Source organism: Herpailurus yagouaroundi, unplaced genomic scaffold (assembly GCF_014898765.1).
Source record: "Herpailurus yagouaroundi ecotype Mexico unplaced genomic scaffold, PumYag 139, whole genome shotgun sequence".
Classification (NCBI taxonomy): Eukaryota; Metazoa; Chordata; class Mammalia; order Carnivora; family Felidae; genus Herpailurus; species Herpailurus yagouaroundi.
In genome coordinates, this window is record NW_024412394.1 from 41,517,805 (window position 1) to 41,531,065 (window position 13,261).

At 34.7% G+C, this 13,261-nt stretch overlaps 1 long non-coding RNA gene across 1 annotated transcript in view; it reads left to right on the forward strand.

Annotated features, from left to right (window-relative positions):
• The window catches only part of LOC121029716 (uncharacterized), a 489,603-nt gene extending 479,211 nt beyond the window's left edge, over positions 1–10,392 (forward strand). The window contains exons 7-8 of the long non-coding RNA XR_005789854.1: positions 7,582–7,695; positions 10,095–10,392. This is a non-coding gene — a long non-coding RNA (uncharacterized LOC121029716). The remainder of the gene's footprint in view (positions 1–7,581; positions 7,696–10,094) is intronic.
• Positions 10,393–13,261: the final 2,869 nt, after the last annotated feature.

Sequence of the window (13,261 nt, forward strand, 5' to 3'; positions counted from 1 at the left end):
AGGAAATAAAGCAAATGATTACATTTGGGGAAAACTAAATGTAAAGATTCAATACAACCAAACCGAATAAAAACTATACCCAGCCAAATACTAGTGCTTCCATGTAACAATGCTTAGTCAGGTTTCATTGACTGAGTAATACAGCTCTGATGTCAATATTAACTGACTCTTCCGAAATAACTTCTAATATTAATTACAATCATTATCAAGAATGGAAACTTTCAGTTTACAGAAAGATAACTAGAATGCACTAAATAATAAAGCTTCAAAATGTAAAAGGCAAAAGTTTACATAAATTCTAGGGAGGAACTTGCAAATATCCATGGAAGTGGGAGATGATAACACACACATCTTACAGTTTTTGACAGTTCAATTAAAATTAGAGAACTTTTTAAAAGATTTGAAATATGTAAAAAGCTTGATTTATTGGAGGTTATATTCTTATAAAAATATCACTTACCAAAACCAATTTAAAAAGAAATAATATGATGCCTAAGCATAAACACAGCAAACATGTATATATGAAAAAGTGTAACATTTCATTAAAAGACATTATAGATAATGTTTTCATAAGAAAGAAAATTCCATGTCATAAAGATGTCATTTTCTCCAATGATCAATAGATTTAATCTACTTCCAATGGGATTTTTGCGGACTAATAACAATACAGCTACTCCTGAAAAAAGAGTGTAAGAATATGTTATAAAGCTCATTGAGGCCATGTGGCATTGGCACAGGAACAGACAAGTACCGACAGAATGAAAAAGATGTATCAGACTTAAGTTGGACATATAAGAGAGGTGACTTTGAAGGGCACTTGGAAATAAATAGATCTGTAAATAAATGAAGCTTATTTATGGTATATTATTTTAAAAATAAATGAAATGGGCTTTCTACCTCATGCCATACATCAAAATTATGTTTTAATGGACCAAAATCTTTAATGCTTATGTTAAAATGGAAAAAAAATTTTAAAGGGAACAAATTATATGAAGCAGTATTTCATAGAAGAGTCAATAGAAATGATCCAGACACATAATATATTAAATTTCATTAGAAATCATGTTTTAACATTGTAACATTATTTAGCACAGACTAGTTGGGTAAAACTTAAGAAGCATGGTAATTTCCAACATAGGATCAATGGAGACTCTTATGAAATTCTGATGGGAGTTTAATTTGGTATATATATTGATAGCATCTTGAAAACATGGATCTTCCTATTATCATCCCTAGCAATTTCACTACAGAGTGTGTACAAGAGATTCTAAAGCCTGAATTAAAGAACATATACAAGAATGTCTATTGCATTATTGTTCATAATAGCAAAATTTGAAAATAAACCAAAGTTTCCTTAATTGTAGGTGCATAAATAAAATTGTATCTTTTTAAAGAATAAAATATTACAGAACAGTGAAAGTAGATATATGCACCCATATTAAAACTCTTAAAAGGGAGGAGAAAAACGGTAAGGGTCAGGAGAAAAGAAAGGGAATGAAAACAACAAGTTCAAGTGGTAGTTACCTCTTGAACGGAAGCAGAGGGAATGGAATTGGGAACAAACCTGTAGATTTTTGTAATTCTGATGGTATTCTGGTTCTTGGGTTGGATGCTAGGTTCAGAGGTTTCCCTTTTGTTGTGAACATTATAGTTTAGACATATATACTACGCACACTTTCCTTGGTATAAATTGAGCATTATTATGCAATGCAAACAATCTAAAACTAATGCCAAATGTAATTCACCTTCGTATTTCCAACTCATAAACAGTACCAGCACATAATAGATCCTTCATACATATTTGATAAACCAAAGCATGAACCATTAAAAACACATTTTAAATATTTACAGTGGAAGGAGAAAGCCTTCAAAATACATACGAAAAGAAGGAGGGCAACAGAGTGTAGAACAATGAAGCATTTTGATAGAGAACAAAGCCCAAGTTAGGACATAAAAGAAAGTCTATGACTGAGAGGCATTTCTTAAAACACTGAATCCACTTAACCAGATGTCATTTCACTTACAGTAAAAAGAGCTGTGGAGCTCTTTGTATTTATAATCTTAAAATCTTCTTCTTAGGGCAAGAAGACTAAGGCCAAACAGTAATAAGCATCATCAAAATCTAAGACCCAGAATTTATTTGTAAAACATGTTACAGGAAATTCAATTCATAAAACAACGTTTTCAGGCACAGGTCATCAGAATTTTAAGATTCTTGACAATTATCAAATACCCTTTCATGTAAAGTGCTGAACTTGCTGTTAGGTAGAATGAAATTCTCAGTACCAAGATATCAATTACTCCACTTTTATTTTAGGTGGACAAAGAGAAATTAAAACTAATTGCTGTTTGTGTAAGTGGTACTATTTGTTGAAGGTCTGTAAATGAATAATGTTCAACTGATAATTCGGAGAAAAAGTCTTTATCAAATGGATATATTTCTTTGGAGTGGTTTAGCAAATATGTGATTGTTTTACATAAAACTTTTGGCTAACCCACAGAAAGAGCTATATTACAGTCTAAAAAGATACTTCTAACACAAATCATATAATATTGCAAGGCTTTCCTTTCTCATCATACCCAGCAAGACTTTGCTGCATAATTTGGTGGTTAAGAGCCCTTCTTCAGAGCCAGGCTACCGTGGTCCAAATGTTGTCTGTAGAACTATCTGTATGACTTTGGGCAAATTTCTTAATTCCTCTGTGCATTAGTATCCTCATCTGAAAGTGGGAAATGATAATAACACTTAATTCATAGTTACTGTGAGAATTGACATCTAACATATGGTAGAAAAATCAACAAAAAATTATTCCTTAAATGATTTCTTGGTGTTATAGTAAACAAGAGCTAATTTGTCAAATAGCATCAAATATTATCCTTGAGTCTTTATTCATATTGCCAGACACAGTGCTTGGTATATAGTGGGCACTTAGTAAAGAATTACAGAATAAAAATATTTGGGGATGCTTTTTATCACTTTCTCAATGAAAGTCTTTCTCAACAAGCTATGAGGATTGACTGTAAGAAAAAACAGCACTGGGAAATGGCTGGTGCTGGGAGTAGGGCAAAAGTCTGAGTTGAGGTATACAACATAAATGTTGCAAATATTCCCCCCTCTCCATGGTATTGTGATCTCTACATTTCACACTGATAAAAGCTAACAAGCTATTTTGAAATCCAGTAAAGTCTTGGTTCATTCAAATAACATGTATCAGGAAGGTTCTAGACAGCAGTCATACTGTGGTCAGTAAACATACTGTTCCAGTTCAGCTGTTGCAGACACAGGTGGGAAAATATGTAATCACAAGAGTGTCATTTGTTAATAGTTCTGGAAAAATAAAAAAAAATTTTAATCCACTGAAAGTAGGAAAGGGGCTGTTTATTTTTTCTTCTGTTACTTGATATCTGGGCAGAGAAGCAAATTACCTTATCTCAAAATTTATTTGTGGTATAGTGGTGTGTGGTGGTGAGTCAAAGGGAAAATCCTTTCCTGTAAGAGCTCCTACTGCAAACATTTAGAATTTTCCTGGGAAAAGATGTAATTCCTTTTTATCTTTTCTCTTTTCCCTAATTAGAAGTTATTCTCGGGGCACCTGGGTGGCTCAGTCAGTTGAGCATCCGACTTTGGCTCAGGTCATGATCTCATGGTTCATGAGTTTGAGCCCTGCGTCGGGCTCTGTGCTGACTGCTCAGAGCCTAGAGCCTGCTTCGGATTCTGTGCCTCCCTCTCTCTCTCTGCCCGCCCCCCCCCCCCCCCCCCGCACAATCTCTCTCTCTCTCTCTCTCTCTCTCAAAAATAAACATTAAAAAATTTTTAAAAAGAAGTTATTCTCAATTATTAGGACCAAGGACACTAGTTTATAGATCCTTAGAATGTTTCTAGAAAAATGGCATCTTTTATGCCACCATCAAGATTAATTTATTGAAGGAATCTTGGTGAGAATTGGAAGTCACATAAATTTACTTTCTCTTCCACTTAGCATGCACTATATAGAATGTGTATAAAATTAAACCTATGTGGTATTAAAAATTAGTATGTGTATACATTTCCACACTGTATGGCTATTCATGGTATTGACTTTACTGGTGCACTTGGATGGATTAAATTTTAGTACAAAGTGAATTTAATAGCTATGATTGCTTATGCTATTTCCTGAGGTTAAGCTAGTTTCTTTTGAAAGGATCTGGCTATTGCAGATATTGAATTCAATGTTTGTTCACTTAATCAAGGTTTTATTACTCAGTCTTTAAAAAGCTATTCCACATGAAAATATCATTCCCTTCTCCCTTCCTTCTCAGCAGCCACCAGCCCAGGAAAAGGGGGATTTAAAGCTGTTTCCAGAAAACAGACAAAATATTATGATACAGCATGGTCTGGCTTTCACATCTTAAAAGCTGAAACGTGCCTTTGCTAACTTGCAGCAGGCCATGAAATAATTATGTTGTGTGCTAAATGGCACTTTTCACTTTTCATTTGTGCTTCAACACTCAGTTTTCAGTAGATCTTTTAGAGAGGATCAGCATTCTTTGGAAACTAAAAACACACCACAGGTCAGCGCTGCACGGCCTGATGGGAAAAGAATGCGGTCCACAAAGGTGGTCTTTGTGAGACGTGACGACACGCCGGTATCTGTTACAGAATTGGCAGGTTCAGCGCTTCCCCTAGTGTCTGCTTCTGAAATACTAAACTCATCTGGGTTGCAAGGCACGACTCAAGGAAACAAGTAGGCTTTTAAGGCACCCAACCTGTTGCTCCAGAACAAGGATTAATTTCACACATTAAGGTGAAATCCTTCAGCAAAGGAGCTTGATGTTGTGCAGTGGGTTTTGGTAAAGGACCATTCAGTTTATCGATTTTTTTTTTAATGGAACTCAACTCTTAAGGTTCAAAGTGATCATTGGAATAGTGGGAACACTGACAATTTCTAGAAATGCACTGAGTGCTCTCATTGCCTTATTCTTTTCACTGAGTCTTGAGCTGTTTAATCGACAGAAACAGCAATAGTTACTAATATTTTATGCTTGATGTTGGTTTCTTCAGGACTTTTTCCAAAATGAGGCACTTGGAAGTTCTATAAGCTTTATACATTAAAAGTGACTTTATTAGTATATGAAAATATTTTGTTTGAAAAAAATCTTTGGTATTTATACTTTATGTACCAAATTGAATTCTTTTCCACCTCTACTTCACACAAGAATTATTCTGCCAATTTTAGCACTGAAGTTGAGTGATCTAAACTGTCACATTTGGTCTTAAATAAGAGTCCAATTCCAATGGCTAGATAACCTGTCTTTTTAGTTCTTTCTTTTTTTTTTAATTCTTTCTTTAAAGTTTATTTATTTATTTATTTATTTAGAGACAGAAAGAGAGAGTGGGGGAGGGGCAGAGAGAGAGGGAGAGAATCACAAGCATGTTCCACACTGTCCTTAGTAAACCCAATACAGGGCTCAAATTCATGAACCCTGAGATCATGACCTGAGCTGAAATCAAGAGTCAGACGCTTAACTGACTGAGCCACTCAGGCGCCCCTAGTTCTTTTTGGATTCCGTGCTTATCATGCTATTTGATTCTTTTTGTCACTTGAACATATTTTTTCTCTCAATTTATAGTTAACCGCAATTTCAACCATGGTGGAATCTCAGAAATTTTCTGTGTTAGATTTATGAGGTAGCAAATATCTTTAGCACCTTATTTTTGAGGAAATTCAAAATAGTTTAAAAGTACTGACTTATTATGCATTACTGTGAAAAAAAAGGATATCATTTTTATTCACAGAGAAAGAATGACTTAAAGTTCTTTATAATCTATTATTTGGAGCCAGTGTACATCACTTTACTCTATAATTCCAAAGAAAACTTTGGTAGGTTCTGAAATAATCCCAGTTACTTCCCTTTTCCTCTTTCTGTTATCATTGCATGTAGTTCTTGTTTTGTTTCGTTTTAGTTTGTATTTAAATACATGTCAATACTATTACATCCATCTTACTCTATACTCAATTTTTTCAATGTTTCTGTAATAATGATGTGCACGATATCAACATGTGTAAACTTTACACTTTACAAATGCTTTCTGATGTATTATCACATTTGTTCCTCATTACCCCTCTAAGTAGTGAAGGACTTACCTAAGGTAACACTACTCATGTAACAATGGAGACCCAGTGTCAGGACTGCTGATTTTAAAGTCTCCCTTTCCTTTCCACAACTTTCTTTTGTATATAAAAAAAGTATTACTTTTCATGTATATATTTTCCATCTTTAAAAAGGTCATGCATATTACTATTATATGTCAGCTGGAAAGATATCCAAAATATCCTACCCAGAGGCACGTTTTCCCACAAAGAACAAACTTTTCTGTTCTTCTTAGTCATGAAGCCGTTGATTATCAAAATTAATTGTAAATAGATATATATCAACCCATGTAAAGGGAATATATTTTCAGGTAGGATGAGGTAAATGGAAATCCCAAAAATGAGAAAAAACAATGTGAATCTTAGCCAATAACTGATAGTATAAAAACTTTAATGGTGGTTAAAATAAAAAAGATTGTCACCTTATAACTGACTGGAAGTTGTTCTCCAATACTGTCATAACTTTATCTCTGTGTAGATAGATTATATTCTATTTTTTTCTGTACTTTTCTTCTCTTGTTTTACCAATGACTAATGCAATAGAATTATAGAAGATTATAAAGGAATATTATGTAAACCTCTAATTCTACTGCATTAATACTATTTCTCTTTTTCTGAACTATATTCCACAGTTTTATTTGTGTTTAAATTTTTGAAAATATTATGTATGTTCTATTTGTCATCCTTCCTTATCACTTACTATGTATGAAAGATTATTCTGGTTAATAGCAAGTGGTTATATTTTAATAATTTAATTTAACCTAATTTGTTGATATCATGTCCAGTTGTTTTCTTCATACATTTTTTAAAAATTTGTTGTTTACTATATAAGTAGATCAAGAACAAAACCTGATGTTTTTGTAGCTGGCAGCCCACAGTTGCTTTTGCAAAGAGCTGTGTTTCTGGTTACATTTCTCTTTTATCTGGTTTGGGGATGAAATGGATGCTACTCTGGGAGGCCAGGGGTTTCAGATGGTGGAACCATATAATTTATCTCCCACATAGGAATATTTTTGACACTGAAAGAAGACACTAGAAGTAAATCACTCTGAACAATAAATCAAAACTGTTATTTCCTTGGGAGAACTGAGATATATGGTCCTTCTAGTTTTAAGTAAGTTCATAATATTCTTAATATTATTTTATAAACTGTTTTCTTAGTCAAGTTAAAGCACCAGAAATCCCCTTGTTGATAATTTTATGCTTCATAGCCCCACACAGTCTGCACCATTAGGGAGGAGACACTGACCACTCGGTGAGGAGTGTGCCAGGCTCGGCCTTATTAAGCAGACGTCAGTTTAGAGAAATGCAAACTACAAACTCCTGTGTAAGGTTTTTCAATTCTCTTTTTAAGGTAAAAGTTAAAGCAATGATATAAGAGGTGTACACTTTCGTCCATTCTTTGGTCTTGATAATAGAAATCTTAAGCGCTGTCAGTATTCTTCACCAGGTGTCAAGATCAGAGAGAATCTCATAGGATTCATTCACTTCTTCGAATGTGGTTTAAAGGACAAGTGAATCCTGCAACAGCTGATCTTTCAGGAAGACTTGTCTTTTTCAAATGGTAAGATACATTCATAAGATGCAGCACATGCACCTAAAGATTCTAGGGGTATATGGGATGCTCAGTCGGTTGAGTACCCAATTCGGCTCAGGTCATGATCTCAGGTTGAGTACAAGACTAGCATTAGGTTCTTAGCTGTCAGTGTGGAGCCTGCTTTAGATCCTCTGTCCCCACCCCACCCCCGCCCCTTCCCCATTCAACACTCTTTCTCTCTCAAAAATAAACATTAAAATAAATAAATAAATTAAATAAATAAATATCCTAGAAATGATAGTGCTAAGGCTTTTCACATTACATTCCATAATCACAATTATAAAGTATTTATTGCATTTTCTCCACAATCCCCCATGCTGTGGTGATTTTGCAAGGAACAGACTCTCACAGGACAGAGGCTAGAGACTAGTAGTATCTTTACTTACAACCATGGTGCATATATTGGAAATGACTTCTGCATTTAAGTTAGAAAAATAAGTGGAAATGTGACACAAATTCAGGCAGGCACAGAGTGACTGGTAGCAGGAAACTAGGAGAGAATGGAGACAGAGGGTCACAAAGTATAGAAAAGCAAGGTGAGCCCTAAAAGGTTGAGATCAGATGTTTGGAATTGATTTAAAACAACATAAAAGTCTAAACATATATGAGTGTAAAGTATCTGTTCTCAGGACCTGCCTAGAACATTTATTGAAGCTAGGACTTATGAACATGGCAAAAGAGTTAAAAGAAATGAGCCCATGATATGATTAATACATTTTGTTTATATGAATAATTTAGATATAAATATATTCATGAATTTTTAATTACTCTAAAGTGGAATTTGGATATTACATGATGGTTCTCTCTGTTCAAAGAATTGGTGGTTGCCCTTGGTCATTCTGGTAGCGAAAATTGGAAGCCTCCTTTTAAGTGCCTATTTTCACTCACAGTTATTCTCAGCCCAATTTAGTTTTTCAAAATGATTTTTAGGAATAACCAGTGGAAATCAGTATCATCATTGCTTTGCTTCCGTCAATGATCACTGCAGATTTCTATCTACTGTTACCTAGGCCGTAGCTATAGTCGATAGATAGTCACCATAAACAGTAGAGTCCAAAGGCAAAGTCAGACCCAGGGCTCTTGAATTCCTTAAATTAATTTCCTGCCTTTCTGGACTAATGCACATGCTACTATTCAGGAGCTCTGTATTATCCAAAAGCCCCTTCTTAATTTGTGATAGTTAGGAGGTTCCTCCACTCTTATGTTCCTTTGTCTTTCCAATGTCATCTTGTCTGTATCACAAGAAAGTTCTCAAAAATTCAAACTGTTGATAGCACCACTACTTTCTCTCCTTAATGCTATTATTGATTTTGTTTTTTAACGTTCAAATATGGTCTGTCCTTTCGAATAACTTTCAGTGCAAGGTGATACCAAGTTGTGGACTTTATTGGCCAGCATGATATAGAAGTTCTAAAATTTGTACACTGTGAAACGTTCTGGCCTTTGGTAGCTTGGAAGAAATTTCCTGCAAAGCCATGTAGTTGTGGCATATTTTTGGAAGGGAGTTTAGCAATTTGTTTTAATAATTTATATTTCAATTGGTTTATTTCAATTTTCCAATTCTGAAGTCAATCAATAATTTATATTCTTAATTTATATTCTTCTAAAATATACACATTTATAAAGAAATTGACAAAGTTGAATATAGTATTCTTTTACAATTTTTAGTCTTTCTATTTACAGGCATACTTGCTGTTATTTTTACTTTTTATTTTGGAAAATGTTAAACTTACACAAAAGTGGAGAGATAAGCTAATGAGCTCTCCTGTCACCCAGCATCAGCAGTTATTAACTTATGCCAATCTTAATTAATCTGTACCCTCATCTGTTTCCTTTCTCCATTGATTTATGCTGAAGAAAATCCAAGACATTATATCAGTTTGTATGTATATATTTCAACACATAAAACTTCAAAACAGGAGAACTGTAAAAAGCCACTATCCATTAGCATTATCACTTCTGAAAACATTAACTATTATCATCAAATATCTAGTAAGTGTTCACATTTGCGAAAATAGCTTTTTTTAGTTGCATATGTTGATTTATTTTTAATCAGTAGACTTCCCTTCACTCTTTGTTTAAAATTTTCTGATTATATACCCATGAGGTAAACATGTTGCTTTGCATCTTGTTGAGGACTGTACTGTGCACTCCCCAAAATCATATTTTGTTGCTCTAACTCCCAATATGACTATATTTGGGGATAGGGCCTATAAAGAAATCATAAAGATTAAATAAGGCGATGAAAGTAGGGCCTTAATCTGATAGAACTGCTGTCCTTATAAGAAGAGGAAGAGACCTCATAGATATCTTTCTCTTTCTCTCTCTCTCTCTCTCTCTCTCTCTCTCTCTCCATCTACACACAGAAGAAAAGTCACATAAGGACACAGGGAGAAGTCAGCTGTCTGCAAGCCAGGAAGAGCTTCACTAGACACTAACCCTGATGGCACCTTGATCTTGAACTTCCAGCCCCCAGAACTGTGAGAAAATAGTTACCTGTTGTTTAAGCTACCTTATCTGCAGTATTTTGTTATCGCTAAGTTAACTAAAACACCCCTTTGGGGGAACCTAGTGGCTCAATCAGTTAAGTGTCCAACGCTTGGTTTCAGCTCAGGTCATGATCTCAGGATTGTGAGATTGAGCCCTGTGTCTGGCTCCAGCCTGGGTATGGAGCCTGCTTGGGATTCTTTCTCTCTCCCTCTCTCTCTGCCCCTCCCCTGCTCACTTTCTTTCTCTCTCTCTCAAAAAAAAAAAAACAAAAACAAAAACAAAAACAAAAAACTAATAAAAAAAAGTTTTCCAGTTATCAATCTATATTGCTCCTCAGTTCCAAATCCACCTGTCATTACCTTGCTTATGATATTGGAAAATATTTTCTCTTACAAGTGGGCATGATATTCAGCTCTATCAGTAGGGATTCTAGAGGAGGAAAGGAATTCTGCCTCCTGGCTCTGGTATGCTCTTTTGGCTCTTGTGTAGTGCGAGGTGGCCAGCATCACAAGGCACTTTCTGTGGATAACTTCCCTGGCACCCCTTTGGGTACTTTTGCAGGAAGTTCCAGGATAAGCACCTTCTTGTGGGAGGAATTTCTCAACTACCTCGAAGAATGTTTTTCCAGTGAGTTCCTCCAGTGTGAGTCTCCTCTTGGGCAATTTCTTCTGGGATTCTCAGCAAATCCCTCCATGTGGCACTTCAGTGAATCTGCTATTCAGTGTTTCTTGACCACACCCTCTTCCATGAGATTTAGATCTCATTACTGGTTGGTAGTCTTTCCCTGATTTCAAGATTCTTGAGTGTTCTGTTTCAGCCCTTGGGCCAGTGGCAGCTCCCTACTGCCACTCCTATATTATTTAGAATTCTCTTTACTCCACACTATGGAATCCCTTATTGTACCAATCCTGAAGTAGTTAATGTTTCTTTATATTAAACTTTTCCTGAGGTACCTGGATGGTTCAGTCAGTTAAGTTGATTTTGGCTCAGGTCCCCCATCCAGCTCATCACTGACAGCATGGAGGGTGCTTAATGTTCTCTCTCCATCTCTCTCTGCCCCTCCCCCACTTGTGTGCATGTTCTCTCCCTCTCAAAATAAATAAACATTAAAAAAAAAAAAACACTTTTCCTGTCCAAATTACTATATGGTTTCTGTATCTTGTTTAGACTCAGACTGATATAAAAAGGCCTGATCAGACCCAAATTCAGTTTTGTTTTTGTTAAACTTTTGCAAGGCTACTTTATAGGTATGTGTATATTCATCAGTAGATGTATGATGTCTGGATTTCTATCTGTGATATCAGCAGTCATTGACGATTATGCATTTCATTAATTCATTAGGGTTTGCAAAGGTTTGAAAATTGATATTTTTTCTATCTTTGAGAATAATTGAAAAATAAAATTGTAAGATATTAAAAGTGTACAACATAATGATTTAATATATGTATACATTATGAAAGAATTCCCATTATTGAATTAATTGGCATCCATCACTTCACATATTTGCCTTTTTTGTGTTGTGTGTGAGAACATTGAAGTTCTTACTCTTTACTCTCAGCAAATTTTAATTATACAATACAGTGTCATCAACATTCTAATTTTATCATTCCTTTTTCTAATGAGTAACTGGAAAACTTCTATAAAATAGAAGCATCCCTTCATCACTATTTGGTTACTCTGAGATACAGATGATAAATAAAAGATACAATAAATGCATAACTATGTCTGATGTTTTCTTTCCCCTTGATCAACTTTTCAAATCATGCTTTCTGTCATTTTCAAAATAATAATTTTCACTTGCTACTACCCATCAAAATGTCTTTTGGGGGGACATCCCTGTGAACTCATGGAAATAAATATAGTTGATATGTTCACTGTGTTTCATTTATCCTTATTAGTGATCTAATTGTCCCAACTTCAGTTACTTTGGGTGTTATCATCGTGGTATCTGAGTCCTTATTTTCTACTCTGATGAGATATTCCATGTTTAACCTTCTGTATTTCCTCCATTAAGTCTAGAATCCACCGTTTCTGAAAAGAACATTTTATCTTTATTAGAGGATGATTTTGAGATCCCCAAATATAGGTTCTTGGGTTGCTTATTGCTTTAAGATTAGTCTAGATATGTTCAGTGTTCAGAAATAATAAGTAGGTATTTTTTAAGGGAAAACATATCAAATTTATACTGATATTTCCAATTCAAAATGAGGATTAGAATTTTTATGTTTTTAAATTTTTTTTTTCAACGTTTATTTATTTTTGGGACAGAGAGAGACAGAGCATGAACGGGCGAGGGGCAGAGAGAGAGGGAGACACAGAATCAGAAACAGGCTCCAGGCTCTGAGCCATCAGCCCAGAGCCTGACGCGGGGCTCGAACCCACGGACCGCGAGATCGTGACCTGGCTGAAGTCGGACGCTTAACCGACTGCGCCACCCAGGCGCCCCTAGAATTTTTATGTTTTTGATGTTATATGTATATTTCTCTTCTTTTACACTGAAGTCTTAGGTCCTAAAGACATGCAAGTTTATTCTGTTTTCTATGTACTCTCCCCATTCATCTCTCATTTTTTGATGGTTGTGCTTTATCTATCTTTCCAGGACATTTAACAATTTTTATTTATTGGAGTGTTTTTATTAGGAATGGGTGTTGAATTTGGGCCAAGTTTTTCTCAGCATCCATGGGGATATATATATAATTTGTCTTTGTAGATTTATTATTATTATGTATTAATGGATTTCCTAATATTGAACCAGTTGTACATCCTTGAAATGTCTGATTTATTAATTTGTTAATATGCTATTGGATTCTGTTCATAATTATTTCATTTAGTACTTTTTCATTGATATTCATAAGTGGCATTTGTTTTTAATTTAATTTTTATACTATCTCTATCAGAATTATATATCAATGCTTCACTTGCTCTAAAAAGAATTTGAAAGTTTTCCTTTGTTTTCATACTTTGGAAAATTTTATGCAATATTGGACCTCTGATGTTTTGTTAGAATTCTACTGTGAAACCATCTGGATCTACCTCTTTTTGG